Genomic DNA, 13907 nt, shown 5'->3' with positions numbered 1-13907 from the left:
TTTCAACAGGATGGTCCTTCACCGCACTTCAATCATGATATTCGGCATTTCTTAAACAGGAGATTGGAAGACCGATGGATCGGGCGTGGTGGAGATCATGATCAGCAATTCATGTCATGGCCTCCACGCTCTCCCGACTTAACCCCATGCGATTTCTTTCTGTGGGGTTATGTGAAAGATTCAGTGTTTAAACCTCCTCTACCAAGAAACGTGCCAGAACTGCGAGCTCGCATCAACGATGCTTTCGAACTCATCGATGGGGACATGCTGCGCCGAGTGTGGGAGGAACTTGATTATCGGCTTCATGTCTGCCGAATCACTAAAGGGGCACATATCGAACATTTGTGAATGCCTAAAAAAACTTTTTGAGTTTTGGTATGTGTGTGCAAAGCATTGTGAAAATATCTCAAATAATAAAGTTATTGTAGAGCTGTGAAATCGCTTCAATCATTTGTAATAACCCTGTATATATATATGATGACTTTTGAACACTATTAAGGTAAATACATTGTTTGTTCTCCATCGAAATCCTTCATTTGCTAACTATGCCTATCACTAATTAGTGCCTTCAGTAGTTAGAATCTTTTATTTAGCTGGCAGTGTTGGCGCACGCTGTATTGCAGTAGTTTGAGAAAAAAATGTGTGTCAGTTTACTGTTGATCAGAATAAGTAAAGAGAGAAATGTCTGAGTACGTTCAGTTTTGTTCAGCTGTTTGAAAATCAAATAACGTAAGAGGTTTACCAGCACAGTAAATTATAAATTTTTCTAGGAGGATGTTTCAAAATTAAGCTACATTTCTTACAAAACCTTATATCACTGCACTCACCTTTTCATAATTTTTCGAATATGGTTGTAAAAAGTGTATCACACCTTTAACAAACCTATACTTGCTTTTCTACCTCTGTTGGTACCAGTTATATGGATGACAACTGCAACAGTATTACACTCCTCTTTGCGTTGCAAACCTTGTTTTGATATCTTGAGCGATTCGTGAAATAGTAGCAGGTGCCAGTGTTGTGACTTGGCAAGACAGCCAAGCCACTATGACCGGTAGCCGAAAGGCACGCGTTTAAGCTCACGCAGGCTGGCGTGAGGTCTGGAGCATTTAAGGAAGTTAGACTTTAACAAAACGGGTCTTAGCTGTTGGAATACTTAACTTCAATCCATAATTGGTGAACATCGATCTGACGGTACAGTCATCACAAGATAAATAGCAAATGATAATGGCGCCTTGCTAGGTCGTAGCAAATGACGTAGCTGAAGGCTATGCTAACTATCGTCTCGGCAAATGAGAGCGTCATTTGCCAGTGAACCATCTCTAGCAAAGTCGGCTGTACAGCTGGGGCGAATGCTAGGCAGTCTCTCTAGACCTGCCTTGTGGCGGCGCTCGGTCTGCAATCACTGACAGTGGCGACACGCGGGTCCGACGTATACTAGCGGACCGCGGCCGATTTAAAGGCTACCACCTAGCAAGTGTGGTGTCTGGCGGTGACACCACAGCCAGTTTTACGTCGTCCAGTTTTTGTACTTTAGCGTTGTGCTACCCATAGTAGTATGCAATAATCTCGTATGGCAGTGCTAGGAAGCGGGATATGTACAGAAAATTTAGCACTGAGACAGGTAATAAAAAGTATTATCAGTTCACCCTTACGTTCGTCACAACCAGGCTAGCTCCACTGTTAAACATAACACATGAGGAGCCGTCAGCCTATAATGTATTAATGGTAAGAAGAATAGATGCTGAATGATGAATGCATGCAGCTTGCCGCTAACTTTGTGTAGTGTCTCGTCTGTATAGACTTGTATCTGTTGCCTTTAAGATCCCTTCACTTTCACACATAAATCTATACAGTAAAGTAAGGGCCTCCCGTTTTGTCTTTAGGCTGATCCGTGATAAGACAGGCGAAAAATTAGACTAATGGAGGATTATTAATATTTTCTCTAATTTTTATTCGCTCTCTCTCACTCTCTCTCTCCTTTATCTATGTACAGTTTTTGATATAATATTTCATTACGTGAAATCAGCCAAATAGAATCTCTGGTGGAGCCCTTCGTCTTAGTATTCAGCGGCTGGCTTGCTGTAAGAGATCTTTACATTTATTATTATTGTTAAGCGCTGCATTCAGTTGGGAAAATCAATCGTTTGAACAATTCGTTCCTTTCACGAAAGATTTCGAATTCCAGATGTGTACGAAGCCTTTTTGGACGATTTAACAAGGACTCGGTGATTGCAGGCTCTCTTCAACACAGCTGAAACTTCCCCACTAATTACAGGGCCAACGCGATCATCAATGATTCAGACAAAGAACTCATTCGTTCATTCACTCCAGAATAAAAGGGGTCACAAACCTTATTTATGAAGGAAATTGTATATTCAATCCATCTCCATTACATGTCCAGATCTCTGTTGGTTCCAAGTCTTAATTATTTTCCGTTACAGTTTCCTTCTCTTCAAATAACCCGCTAGTGGCACAAATGTTAATAGCTCGCTTTAGCGAGAAGAAAAGCAAATATGTCTCTTTTAGAAACCCGTCTATCTTTCAACAGATACTTCCGAAGCACTCCTAGTTACCACTCTAACAATCATGGAGAAAACATACATGTATCTCTGTTATTCCAAAGAATAAACGTACTAGAAAATACTTTGGCGTCGACGAGCTGTCGGCGCATATATTACTAGAAAATCCGATCAGATACTTTTCAAAAGTGAATAAATGTGGATGATTTGATTGACAATGATTAATTGGTGCGTGGTAGAGGGTATTTTTCTGTGGGGACATTACAAGCCATAGGAGGAGCGAGAGTACTGCCGTCGTACCCGCCGTACAAACACGTGGATCAGCACCGACCCTGCGGGATCAGCTTTCTGGCGGCCGGCTGGCACGGACAGGGAGACGTGGTTTGTACGGGCCGTAATTAAACTTGTCCGGCCATTGCCGGAGCCGTGTGGACGGAAGGCGCAGGTCACACCGACTGCCGGCTGCCTTTGACACTTCAATTAGCCCTGGCCGGCAAACTGTTACGCCAACTGTGTGGCCCCGTTCCTCGATGAAATCTTGACACCCCGCCGTGTGCAAGCAGAGGCCTTCTCCGTCCGTGTCGGCGTTACGAGCTCACTCTCAGCACAAATATTCACTGCTCCATGAGAGTACGATCCACGTGTTTACGTGTGTGGAATGAGGTCGTATATTACGGAATGAGGTTGCATATTACGGAAATGCTTCAGGAACTCGTGTGGGAGTCTCTAGAGGAAAGGAGGCGTTCTTTTCGTGAATTTCTACTCAGGAAATTTAGAGAACCAGCATTTGAGGCTGAGTGCAGTACAATTTTACTGCCGCCAACTTACATTTCGCGGAAAAACCACAAAGGTAAAATAAGAGAGATTAGGGCTCGTACAGAGGCATATAGGCAGTCATTTTTCCCTCGTTCTGTTTGGTAGTGGAACAGAGAGAGAAGATGCTAGTTGTGGTACGAGGTACCCTCCGCCACGCACCGTATGGTGGATTGCGGAGTATATATGTAGATTTGGATGTAGATGACTAATGTACAGAGTCTCTCACCAAGGAAAGTAATCATTTCAGGAGCCGGCCGAAGTGGCCGTGCGGTTAAAGGCGCTGCAGTCTGGAACCGCAAGACCGCTACGGTCGCAGGTTCGAATCCTGCCTCGGGCATGGATGTTTGTGATGTCCTTAGGTTAGTTAGGTTTAACTAGTTCTACGTTCTAGGGGACTAATGACCTCAGCATTTGAGTCCCATAGTGCTCAGAGCCATTTGAACCATTTGGACCATCATTTCAGGAGATGGTAGTATTCACTAATTCGGATGAAACATTCCGTTGTGCATGTATACAGCTTTCACTCGTAAGAGAGATATAGCTGTTAGAATGTAACCCAAACAAGTACTCTCAGAAACTGTTAAACAAGACTAATGATGAAAGTCGATTTCGTCTCCAGCTTTAGTGCACTCTCGAGTTCTCTTGGCCACATCACTTGTATTTCTCCTAATGTCCATGTTCTGTTATAAATCCCACACTCTTCCATAATCGAAACGGGCAGTTCGTCTCTTATATTTATGTTTTCTTTGTAGACTTTCAACCATCAGTCTAAAGGGGTAAGTCCCGGGCACCTTAGTGGCCAAGAAACGTAGCGATTCCTGCTGATCCGTCATGTGAGGACTGTTAAGCTTTGACGATGTGACTCTTGACGACTAGAACGTGCAGGGCCCGTGGCATCAGGGAAGAACATAGCCACCCATGAAACCAAACATAATGGTGGAAACTTGTTTTGAACATAATGACACACTAATGTTGCTATCTTTGCTTGCTCATCGTTTTTTTTTTTTTTTTTTTTTTTTTTGTTATGTTACCTAGGTATGGTTTCTCTGGCGTCACGGTAGGCTGCGTCCCGGTGACGCATTGAGTGGGGCTTAAGCGCACGTGGAGCTATTATAGCGATCAATCTGCCGAGACTGTGTCGGAGGAAGTCTCTCCTGATCGTGGTCTTAGCTTGCTAGCCATGGAGATCCACTCGCAGCGTTTGGATGGTTAGTGTTTACTTTGAGGATCGTGCCTCGCCTACTGCAGAGTCCTGGAGTTCCAGTAGACCTGTTTCGTGGTGCCTTGAATGGTGGACTATCCTCAATTCACTTTGGCATTACGCTCGAATATGGTGAGCGTCATTTCTTGAGCTCGGTAAAGTGTCCGCCGCAGTTTCTCAAAAACCCATGTGATTTTGCTAGTGAACTTCGTCCGATGTTCTCGCCATAGTGTGATCTAGATATACTGCAGGCCGTTGTTTTGGCAGAGGTCCTTGTTGTGGATCAGAATCCTGGTAATACGGACGTTCCCGAGTCAAACATTTCTTGTCAATTGTAAGAGGGATTCCATTTTACCTTGTTCTATATTGGAGCACCTGGTCTGCAAGGACTTACTTTTTTATCTGTTCTGCCTTTTCCAGAATGAGGTACCTTTAATTTTTTATTATTGAATGTTAACCGTGATCTACAATGGTTTATCTTCACCTGTACTGCTTTCGCTTATTTTTCATAGGCGTTGGTGTCTTTAATTTGTTTTATTCTCATTTAACTTTAATCTGGAAGGATTTAATTGCACTCTCTGTTGGTGTATGTCCTTGCTGCGTTTAGCTATTTCAGCATTTTTATTGTCACTGAAAATTAAAAGGCTTATGTCCATTGCCATTTATTTTATTATGTAAATTAATTAATATTAATCCGAGGTACGATACTTGCACGTCAAACTGACTCAACTGTCTGTCCTCATTTGCATTGCCATGGTTGAAGAAAAGTGTGCTGCCATTTACATGGTGTGTAAATTTAGTGTTTTTATGAGTATATGTTCTAGAATTCATACTGAACCAAGCAACCGCTCAGGGTGTGGGCCGAACTCAAGGCGGTTCCCTTGCATTGTTTAATCCAGGAGTGGAGCTCCTTTATTTGCTTTGGATTAGTTCTTGGTTGCCGTTATCAATAATTCCTTACGCTTGTCGATTTTCCATTACCCACTTTATTATTTTAAAACCTGTGTAAGAGATTCATATTCTGCTGCACTGGAAATTATTATATTTAATGTCTATGCACACTTTCATTTGTGTAATATCGATATCCAAGCAGTCAAAACTGTTGTTAGATACACCAAGCACCTCTGGGGTGATTTTATAATGTTTATACAAGTCAAGCAGTTTGTTTGGTTTCTATTACCAAAAAAGAGAATTCTCTGTACTATTATAGAAACCGTGATTTAATTTTTTTTGTTTTTTTTTTATTTTTTGTTTGGCTTACTCCCGCGAGCTTAATGGTTCATACCTGTTTATGTTTAACTTTACCTCTGTAGTGAATAAGTATTGCCCATTATTATGATGTCAAATTTGGCCTTTGTGGTAAACAAATATATTAAAAACATTATGCTCAGCTCCTTATACTCCCAGATCATAAGTGCCTAACAATTGGGTTTTCTTGCAAGAATATTAAGAAACAGTGGTTAATCTGTAAAGAAGACTGCACATACAACACTAGTTCGACTGAATTTTGAGTACCTCTGGAGTGTTTGGGACCTTCACCATGTCGGATTAAAGGAAGATGTCGAAGTAATTCAGAGGTGGGCTTTTAAATTCGTTACCAGTAGGTTCAAGCAACACGCAAATATTGTGGAGATACTTTGGGAATGCAGATGGGAATCCCTGGAGCGAAGGCGACACTATTTTTAAGAAAATTTGGAAAAACCGGCATTTGATTCTGATTAGCAGAACGATTCTACTGCCGTCGTTATTCATTTCGACCAAGGACCACAAAGATGAAGTAAGAGAAATTAGGTCTAATATGGTGGCATAGAGACAGTAGTTTTTCCCTCGTTTTATTTGGGATTAACAAGAAGAAAGAGACGTAAGATCTGTGGTCTTTCCACTGTATGCGGAAAATTTTTCTTTAATAATTGGTGGAATAATGAAGAAGCATACAGTGGGTATGGTATTCCTCTCATTGGCGAAGGCAGCAGCTTTTTTTGTGATTCGTAAAAGATTATTTGCATTTACGAAAGGTATATATGAAATTTCCTGCCATTGTGATAAAAGCCACGTGAGACAAACAGTCAGCACTGTATAAGAAAAGAGCATCGAACACCAGAGACTCAACCGCCTTCTACAGCAAAAAATCAACAATGCCCGAACATTGTATTTCCACTGGCCATTCCACGGGAAGTCAAAATACTTACCACAGTGTCCTCATATTGGGATTCAGTGGTCAAGGAAACTGTGGAAGTACAGTTACCTGACGATCATCTCCACCGAGACGCGGGTTTTCAGATCTAAAAATCATGGAAACGAATCATTTCACCTCTGCGCTTTAAGGAGAATTATTGGTGTGAATCGGCACTGCCTGACATTCGAAAGCATGTCATCCGTTTTAATAATGAAATACATAATTTGTAAGCACTGTAGTATTTCTGACTCTAGGCTTGCTTTATTTTAGTCTTAGGCGCAAAATGTTTCATCTATGACTGACTCTCTTGTTGCCGACAATGTCATATCTGATTTATGACTAGCGCACTCCCGTTTATTCCATATTAGTGGGACAAGTTCTTTAAATCCTGCTCGAGTCTCACTCTGAACGTGGCTCTAACGTAATTTGCTGAAATAATATCCAAACAAAAAAATTATACGAGGGCAGTTCAATAAGTAATGCAACACATTTTTTTTTCTGAAACAGGGGTTGTTTTATTCAGCATTGAAATACACCAGGTTATTCCCCAATCTTTTAGCTACACAACACTATTTTCAACGTAATCTCCATTCAATGCTACGGCCTTAAGCCACCTTGAATTGAGGGCCTGTTTGCCTGCATGGTACCATTCCACTGGTCGATGTCGGAGCCAACGTCGTACTGCATCAATAACTTCTTCATCATCCGCGTAGTGCCTCCCACGGATTGCGTCCTTCATTGGGCCAAACATATGGGAATCCGACGGTGCGAGATCGACGCTGTAGGGTGCATGAGGAAGAACAGTCCACTGAAGTTTTGTGAGCTCCTCTCGGGTGCGAAGACTTGTGTGAGGTCTTGCGTTGTCATGAAGAAGGAGAAGTTCGTTCAGATTTTTGTGCCTACGAACACGCTGAAGGCGTTTCTTCAATTTCTTTATGGCGTTCGGTTAGACAACGAGGGACCCAGCGGGAACAAACCTTTGAATATCCCAACTGGTGAACAATTGTGACAGCACTACCAACAGAGATGTCAAGTTGAGCACTGAGTTGTTTGATGGTGATCCGTCGATCATCTCGAACGAGTGTGTTCGCACGCTCCGCCATTGCAGGAGTCACAGCTGTGCACGGCCGGCCCGCACGCGGGAGATCAGACAGTCTTGCTTGACCTTGCGGCGATGATGACACACGCTTTGCCCAACGACTCACCGTGCTTTTGTCCACTGCCAGATCACCATAGACATTCTGCAAGCGCCTATGAATATCTGAGATGCCCTGGTTTTCCGCCAAAAGAAACTCGATCACTGCACGTTGTTTGCAACGCACATCCGTTACAGACGCCATTATAACAGCTCCGTACAGCGCTGCCACCTGTCGGAAGTCAATGAAACTATAAGAGACGAAGCGGGAAAGTTTGAAAATGTTCCACAAGAAATTTCCGGTTTTTTCAACCAAAATTGGCCGAGAAAAAAATGTGTTGCATTACTTATTGAACTGCCCTCGTACTATTCCAGAAATAAATGCGAAAGACGATGGGACAAGTGGTGACTGGTTTATGATTAAAAATTTAATAGAATTAATGCTGTATGGAGCACTACATAGCTCACACTTTCTGAGATGGCAGCATTGTTTGTCTTTACAGCTTGCGAGTAAAGTTTGTCTTCTGGACACCGAGTGTTTACCTGCGTGCACTGTGAGCTTAGTGGACAGTTACGGTCAGCTACGGAGAAGGAAGCTGTGCTTGGCGGTGTGCCCACGAGTTACGTGTGTGTTTCTGATACTTAGCCGCAAGCTTGCACGGGGCGATTATGGATTGTGTCAGTCACAGTTTGCAAAGTGAGGGGAAATGGAGCTTTTCCTGGCGATCTGCCCGCTAGCGGAGAGCGTTTTTTTTTTGCTAATTGGCCGTTTGCATGCACGGAGCTGTTGTGGACATGTTACAGACAGTGAGTGGAATCTAGATAAAAGTATCGTGATCGATGGTTGGCCCAGAGTTGACAGCGGATTATTGACATAGTCTCTTGGATAGACCGAATTATAGTGAGTTTGCAGAGGTGAGTCGTTGGCAGGTACGTAAATTGCGGCTGATCAGTTTGCTGATTCTACGTGTGATCCCCAGAATTACACTGAAGGCCCGAAGATATTAATACATTTGCCTAATATAGCGTAGGGCCCCTGGGTGCAAGCAGAAGTGTCGCAACACGACGTGGCATTGAAGTAGTGCTGGAAGGAATTGACACCATGAATCCTGCAGGGCTGTCCATAAATTTGTAAGATAACGAGGGGGAGGACAACTCTTTTGAATAGCATGTTGCAAGGCATCCCAGATATGTTCAGTACTGTTCATGTCTGGGGAGTTCAGTGACCAGCGGAAGTGTGTTCCTGGCGCCACTCTGTAGCAGTTCTGTACGTATGGGGTCCTGTTGTAATTGCCAAGAATGTCGGAATGCACAATGAACATGAATGGATGCAGGTCATCAGACGGGATGCTTACGTACGTGTCACCTGTCAAGTATCTAGAGGTATCAGGGGTCCTATATCACTCCAACTGCACACGCCCCACGCCATTACAGAGCCTCCACGATCTTGAACAGTCCCCTGCTGACATGCAGCCTCCATGGATTCATGAGGTTGTTCCCATACCCGTACACGTCCATCCGATCGATACAATTTGAAAGGAGTTTCGCCCGACCAGACAAAATCTTTCCAGTGATCAAAAGTCCTGTGTCGCTGTTGACGGGCCCAGGCGAAGCGTAAAGCCTTGTGTCGAAAGCCCATACCGACGATGTTTCGTTGAATGTTTCGCACGCTGACACTTGTTGACGGCCCTGCATTGAAATCTGCAGTGATCTGCGGAAGGGTGACACTTCTGTTACGTTGAACAATTTTCTTCAGTGGTCTTTGGTCCCGTTCTTTTAGGATCTTTTTCCGGCCGCGGCGATGTCGGAGATTTCATGTTTCACCGGATTCCTGATATTCACGGTATACTCGTGAAACGGTCCTACGGGCAAACCCCTCCTTCATCGCTACCTAGGATATCCTGTGTCCCATCGCACGTGCGCCGATTATAACACCACGTTTAAATTCACTTAAATCTCATGACCTGCCATAGTAGCAGGAGTAACCGATATAACAACTGCAGCAGACACTTGTTGTCTTATATAGGCGTTGCCGAGCGCAGCGCCGTATTCTGTTTACATGGCTCTATATTTGAATACGCACGCCTATACCATTTTCTTTGGCGCATCAGTGTGAACTGTGACCATGATGTCTGTATATTTACATCTACATCTGCGAATACACAGATACTCCACATGACAACAAACGGTGCGTGACAGAGTGTTGCTTGTACCACTACTAGTCATTTAACTGCGATACAGGATTTTACGTTTGAACAGGTACCATTGTCAAGAGACACAATACCGCAGCTGATTCAGAACTATTCTGTGTGTCGATATAGTATTGAATAATTGATTGCACTTACTGTTCCCCCACCCTCACATCCCAAAATGTTCATGTACGTCGCATAACCTAATGCACGTTTTACGAACGTGTGCTCTAATTGGACAGCTGACGTGCTAGATATGTCAGGAGTGTATCAATAAAAATATTACTAATTGGTTATGTTCAGAGGGACACACAATATTTTATGTACGTTCTGTGTCACGATTACGTTGATAGTGCAACTACAGGGTGTTTCAAAAATGACCGGTATATTTGAAACGGCAATAAAAACTAAACGAGCAGCGATAGAAATACACCGTTTGTTGCAATATGCTTGGGACAACAGTACATTTTCAGGCGGACGAACTTTCGAAATTACAGTAGTTACAATTTTCAACAACAGATGGCGCTGCAAGTGATGTGAAAGGTATAGAAGACAACGCAGTCTGGGGGTGCGCCATTCTGTACGTTGTCTTTCTGCTGTAAGCGTGTGCTGTTCACAACGTGCAAGTGTGCTGTAGACAACATGGTTTATTCCTTAGAACAGAGGATTTTTCTGGTGTTGGAATTCCACCGCCTAGAACACAGTGTTGTTGCAACAAGAAGTTTTCAACGGATGTTTAATGTAACCAAAGGACCGAAAAGCGATACAATAAAGGATCTCTTTGAAAAATTTCTACGGACTGGGAACGTGACGGATGAACGTGCTCGAAAGGTGGGGAGACCGCGTACGGCAACCACAGAGGGCAACGCGCAGCTAGTGCAGCAGCTGATCCGACAGCGGCCTCGGGTTTCCGTTCGCCGTGTTGCAGCTGCGGTCCAAATGACGCCAACGTCCACGTATCGTCTCATGCGCCAGAGTTTACACCTCTATCCGTACAAAATTCAAACGCGGCAACCCCTCAGCGCCGCTACCATTGCTGCACGAGAGACATTCGCTAACGATATAGTGCAGAGGATTGATGACGGCGATATGCATGTGGGCAGCATTTGGTTTACTGACGAAACTTATTTTTACCTGGACGGCTTCGTCAATAAACAGAACTGGCGCATATGGGGAACCGAAAAGCCCCATGTTGCAGTCCCATCGTCCCTGCATCCTCAAAAAGTACTGGTCTGGGCCGCCTTTTCTTCCAAAGGAATCATTGGCCTATTTTTCAGATCCGAGACGATTACTGCATCACGCTATCTGGACATTCTTCGTGAATTTGTGGCGCTACAAACTGCCTTAGACGACACTGCGAACACCTCGTGGTTTATGCAAGATGGTGCCCGGCCACATCGCACAGCCGACGTCTTTAATTTCCTGAATGAATATTTCGATGATCGTGTGATTGCTTTGGGCTATCCGAAACATACAGGAGGCGGCGTGGATTTGCCTCCCTATTCGCCAGACATGAACCCCTGTGACTTCTTTCTGTGGGGACACTTGAAAGACCAGGTGTACCGTCAGAATCCAGAAACAATTGAACAGCTGAAGCAGTACATCTCATCTGCATGTGAAGCCATTCCGCCAGACACGTTGTCAAAGGTTTCGGGTAATTTCATTCAGAGACTACGCCATATTATTGCTACGCATGGTGGATATGTGGAAAATACCGCACTATAGAGTTTCCCAGACCGCAGCGCCATCTGTTGTTGAAAATTGTAACTACTGTAATTTCGAAAGTTTGTCTGCCTGAAAATGTACTGTTGTCCCAAGCATATTGCAACAAACGGTGTATTTCTATCGCTGCTCGTTTAGTTTTTATTGCCGTTTCAAATATACCGGTCATTTTTGAAACACCCTGTAGTTGGATATGTTCACGGACATCAATACACTGTGATGTTTTTTCTGAAATGTTACTCAGCTTGTATGTGAGAATGAGTTCAGCTACAGTCGGCACGTTAGATTTTTCCAAGTTACGAATAGCACGTCTCTTTACTCGGTGGCTGCATCACCGGTAACTTTTGTGACTTTTATACTGTCACACTGATGTCATCAGCTGTCAACAGCCTGAGTAGCCACCTTCTGCAGTGCGGACCGCTGCGAGACGTGCTGCAAGAGAGTCAGTGAGGTTGTGGAAGGTAGAGACAGGGATGTGGAGCTATTACGACCCCAGCGCCGTGCTGTGCTAGATTTCTCAGCTGAGGGTAGATGGCGCTAACAGCCCAAACCAGGTGGTCCCCTATTTTTTTTTTAAATAGAGGTGGAGCCCCTCCACGCCCACACCGACATGATGGCCAACACAAAAGGTCTACTGCCATCTCTGCATAAGGGTTAGTATTCATTAAAGTGAGGTGTCGCAGGATGTGGGTACTGCGATGTTTGCGTACGTCTGGTTAGGATTAACCATTAATACGCGATTGGTCGAAATCTGACGAAGGGTAGCGGTTTGAAGGGCAGAGGAAAAAAAGTGCCAAGGCAAGAGCCAAGGGAAAAAAACCTCTGCGAAAGTTAGGTCGGGCGGCAAGAGCAGTAGCGGTTGTTTTGCTGCCTGCGATAGGTTGTGCAAGGATAGGCTTTGTTAGTAGTGGGTATCATGCATGTCGATACCTTGACGTTGTGCGTTTGTGCTGCTCGGCGGCTGGCGCTGGGTGCTGGTACAGAGTCCTCGTTCAGCATCCTGCAACCTGCAACAGTTAGGTTTGTTATCGGTCTTGTGTCCGATAGGTCATATACCGGAGGCACAATGTGAGGGAGTGTTGGCAGATTGTTCGTGCGTCTGTGGGCGAGCTTGTCGGTGTCCCTGCTCTTGCCTGTTGGTCGGCTCTAATAGCAGCTGGTAGTTGCCAGTCAGTGTTGCTGATATGCAGGGGCTTACCGACGTTTGTCGCTGTTTGCGTATGTTAGTTTACCATAGGTGGTTATGCCCTAGCTAGCAGTGTCTTTGGTCGCTTGTGCTTCCACCTGTGGTTGTGATCGTAGTTTCCCAGAGTGAGGATGAAAGGATTGTTCGAGTGTCTCGAGTTCCTGTATAGTCGTGTGGCGTGTTTCTTGAATACTTCCTTGAGGGTATCAAGGCGGTATTCATGGTGAAGATCCACGGTGCGTGTGTAGCGTGGAGCATTGCTAATGATTCGCAGCACTTTGTTCTGTATGATCTGCAGGCGGCGCAATCGTGTGGGAGCTGCATATCCCCAGACGGGAGCTGCGTACGTCATCAGAGGTCTAATCAGTGTCATGTATAAGGACCTCGACCCAAGGTGGTCCCCTAGGTTCTCGATTGGGTTTAAATCCTGTGGGTTTGGTGGTTAGGAGAGTACGGTACGTTAAAATCATGCTGCTTCACTTTGAAAAAAAATAATGGTTCAAATGGCTCTGAGCACTATGGGACTTAACGTCTGAGCCCATCAGTCCACTAGAAATTAGAACTACTTAAACCTAACTAACCTAACGACATCACGCACATCCATGCCCGAGGCAGGATTCGAACCTGCGACCGTAGCGGTCGCGCGCTTCCACACTGTAGCGCCTAGAACCGCTCGGACAACCCGGCCGACGTGCTCTTTGAACCAAGCACGCTCACACGAGCTGTGTGCCACGTTCTTTTGTCCTGCTGGCAGACGCCACCGTGCCGAGGAAAAACAAGTCACATGTGGGGGTCGTCATGGTTCTCAGACTTGTGTTGATCGATTGAGCCTTCTAGAATAACGAGATCACCCAAGGAAGCCTGTAAGTAGGTTGTTTAGGTTTTCTTATTGGCAACGTTACGTAGCGCTCTGTAGGAAAGTCACTGGCTGTGCTGTGTGCAATCTGTGGCTAGTTTGCATTG

The sequence above is a fragment of the Schistocerca cancellata genome, chromosome 5 (assembly GCF_023864275.1).
Source record: "Schistocerca cancellata isolate TAMUIC-IGC-003103 chromosome 5, iqSchCanc2.1, whole genome shotgun sequence".
In the NCBI taxonomy this organism is placed as follows: domain Eukaryota; kingdom Metazoa; phylum Arthropoda; class Insecta; order Orthoptera; family Acrididae; genus Schistocerca; species Schistocerca cancellata.
The sequence above is the reverse complement of the archived record's forward strand: the minus strand, read 5'-3'. Positions refer to the sequence as shown.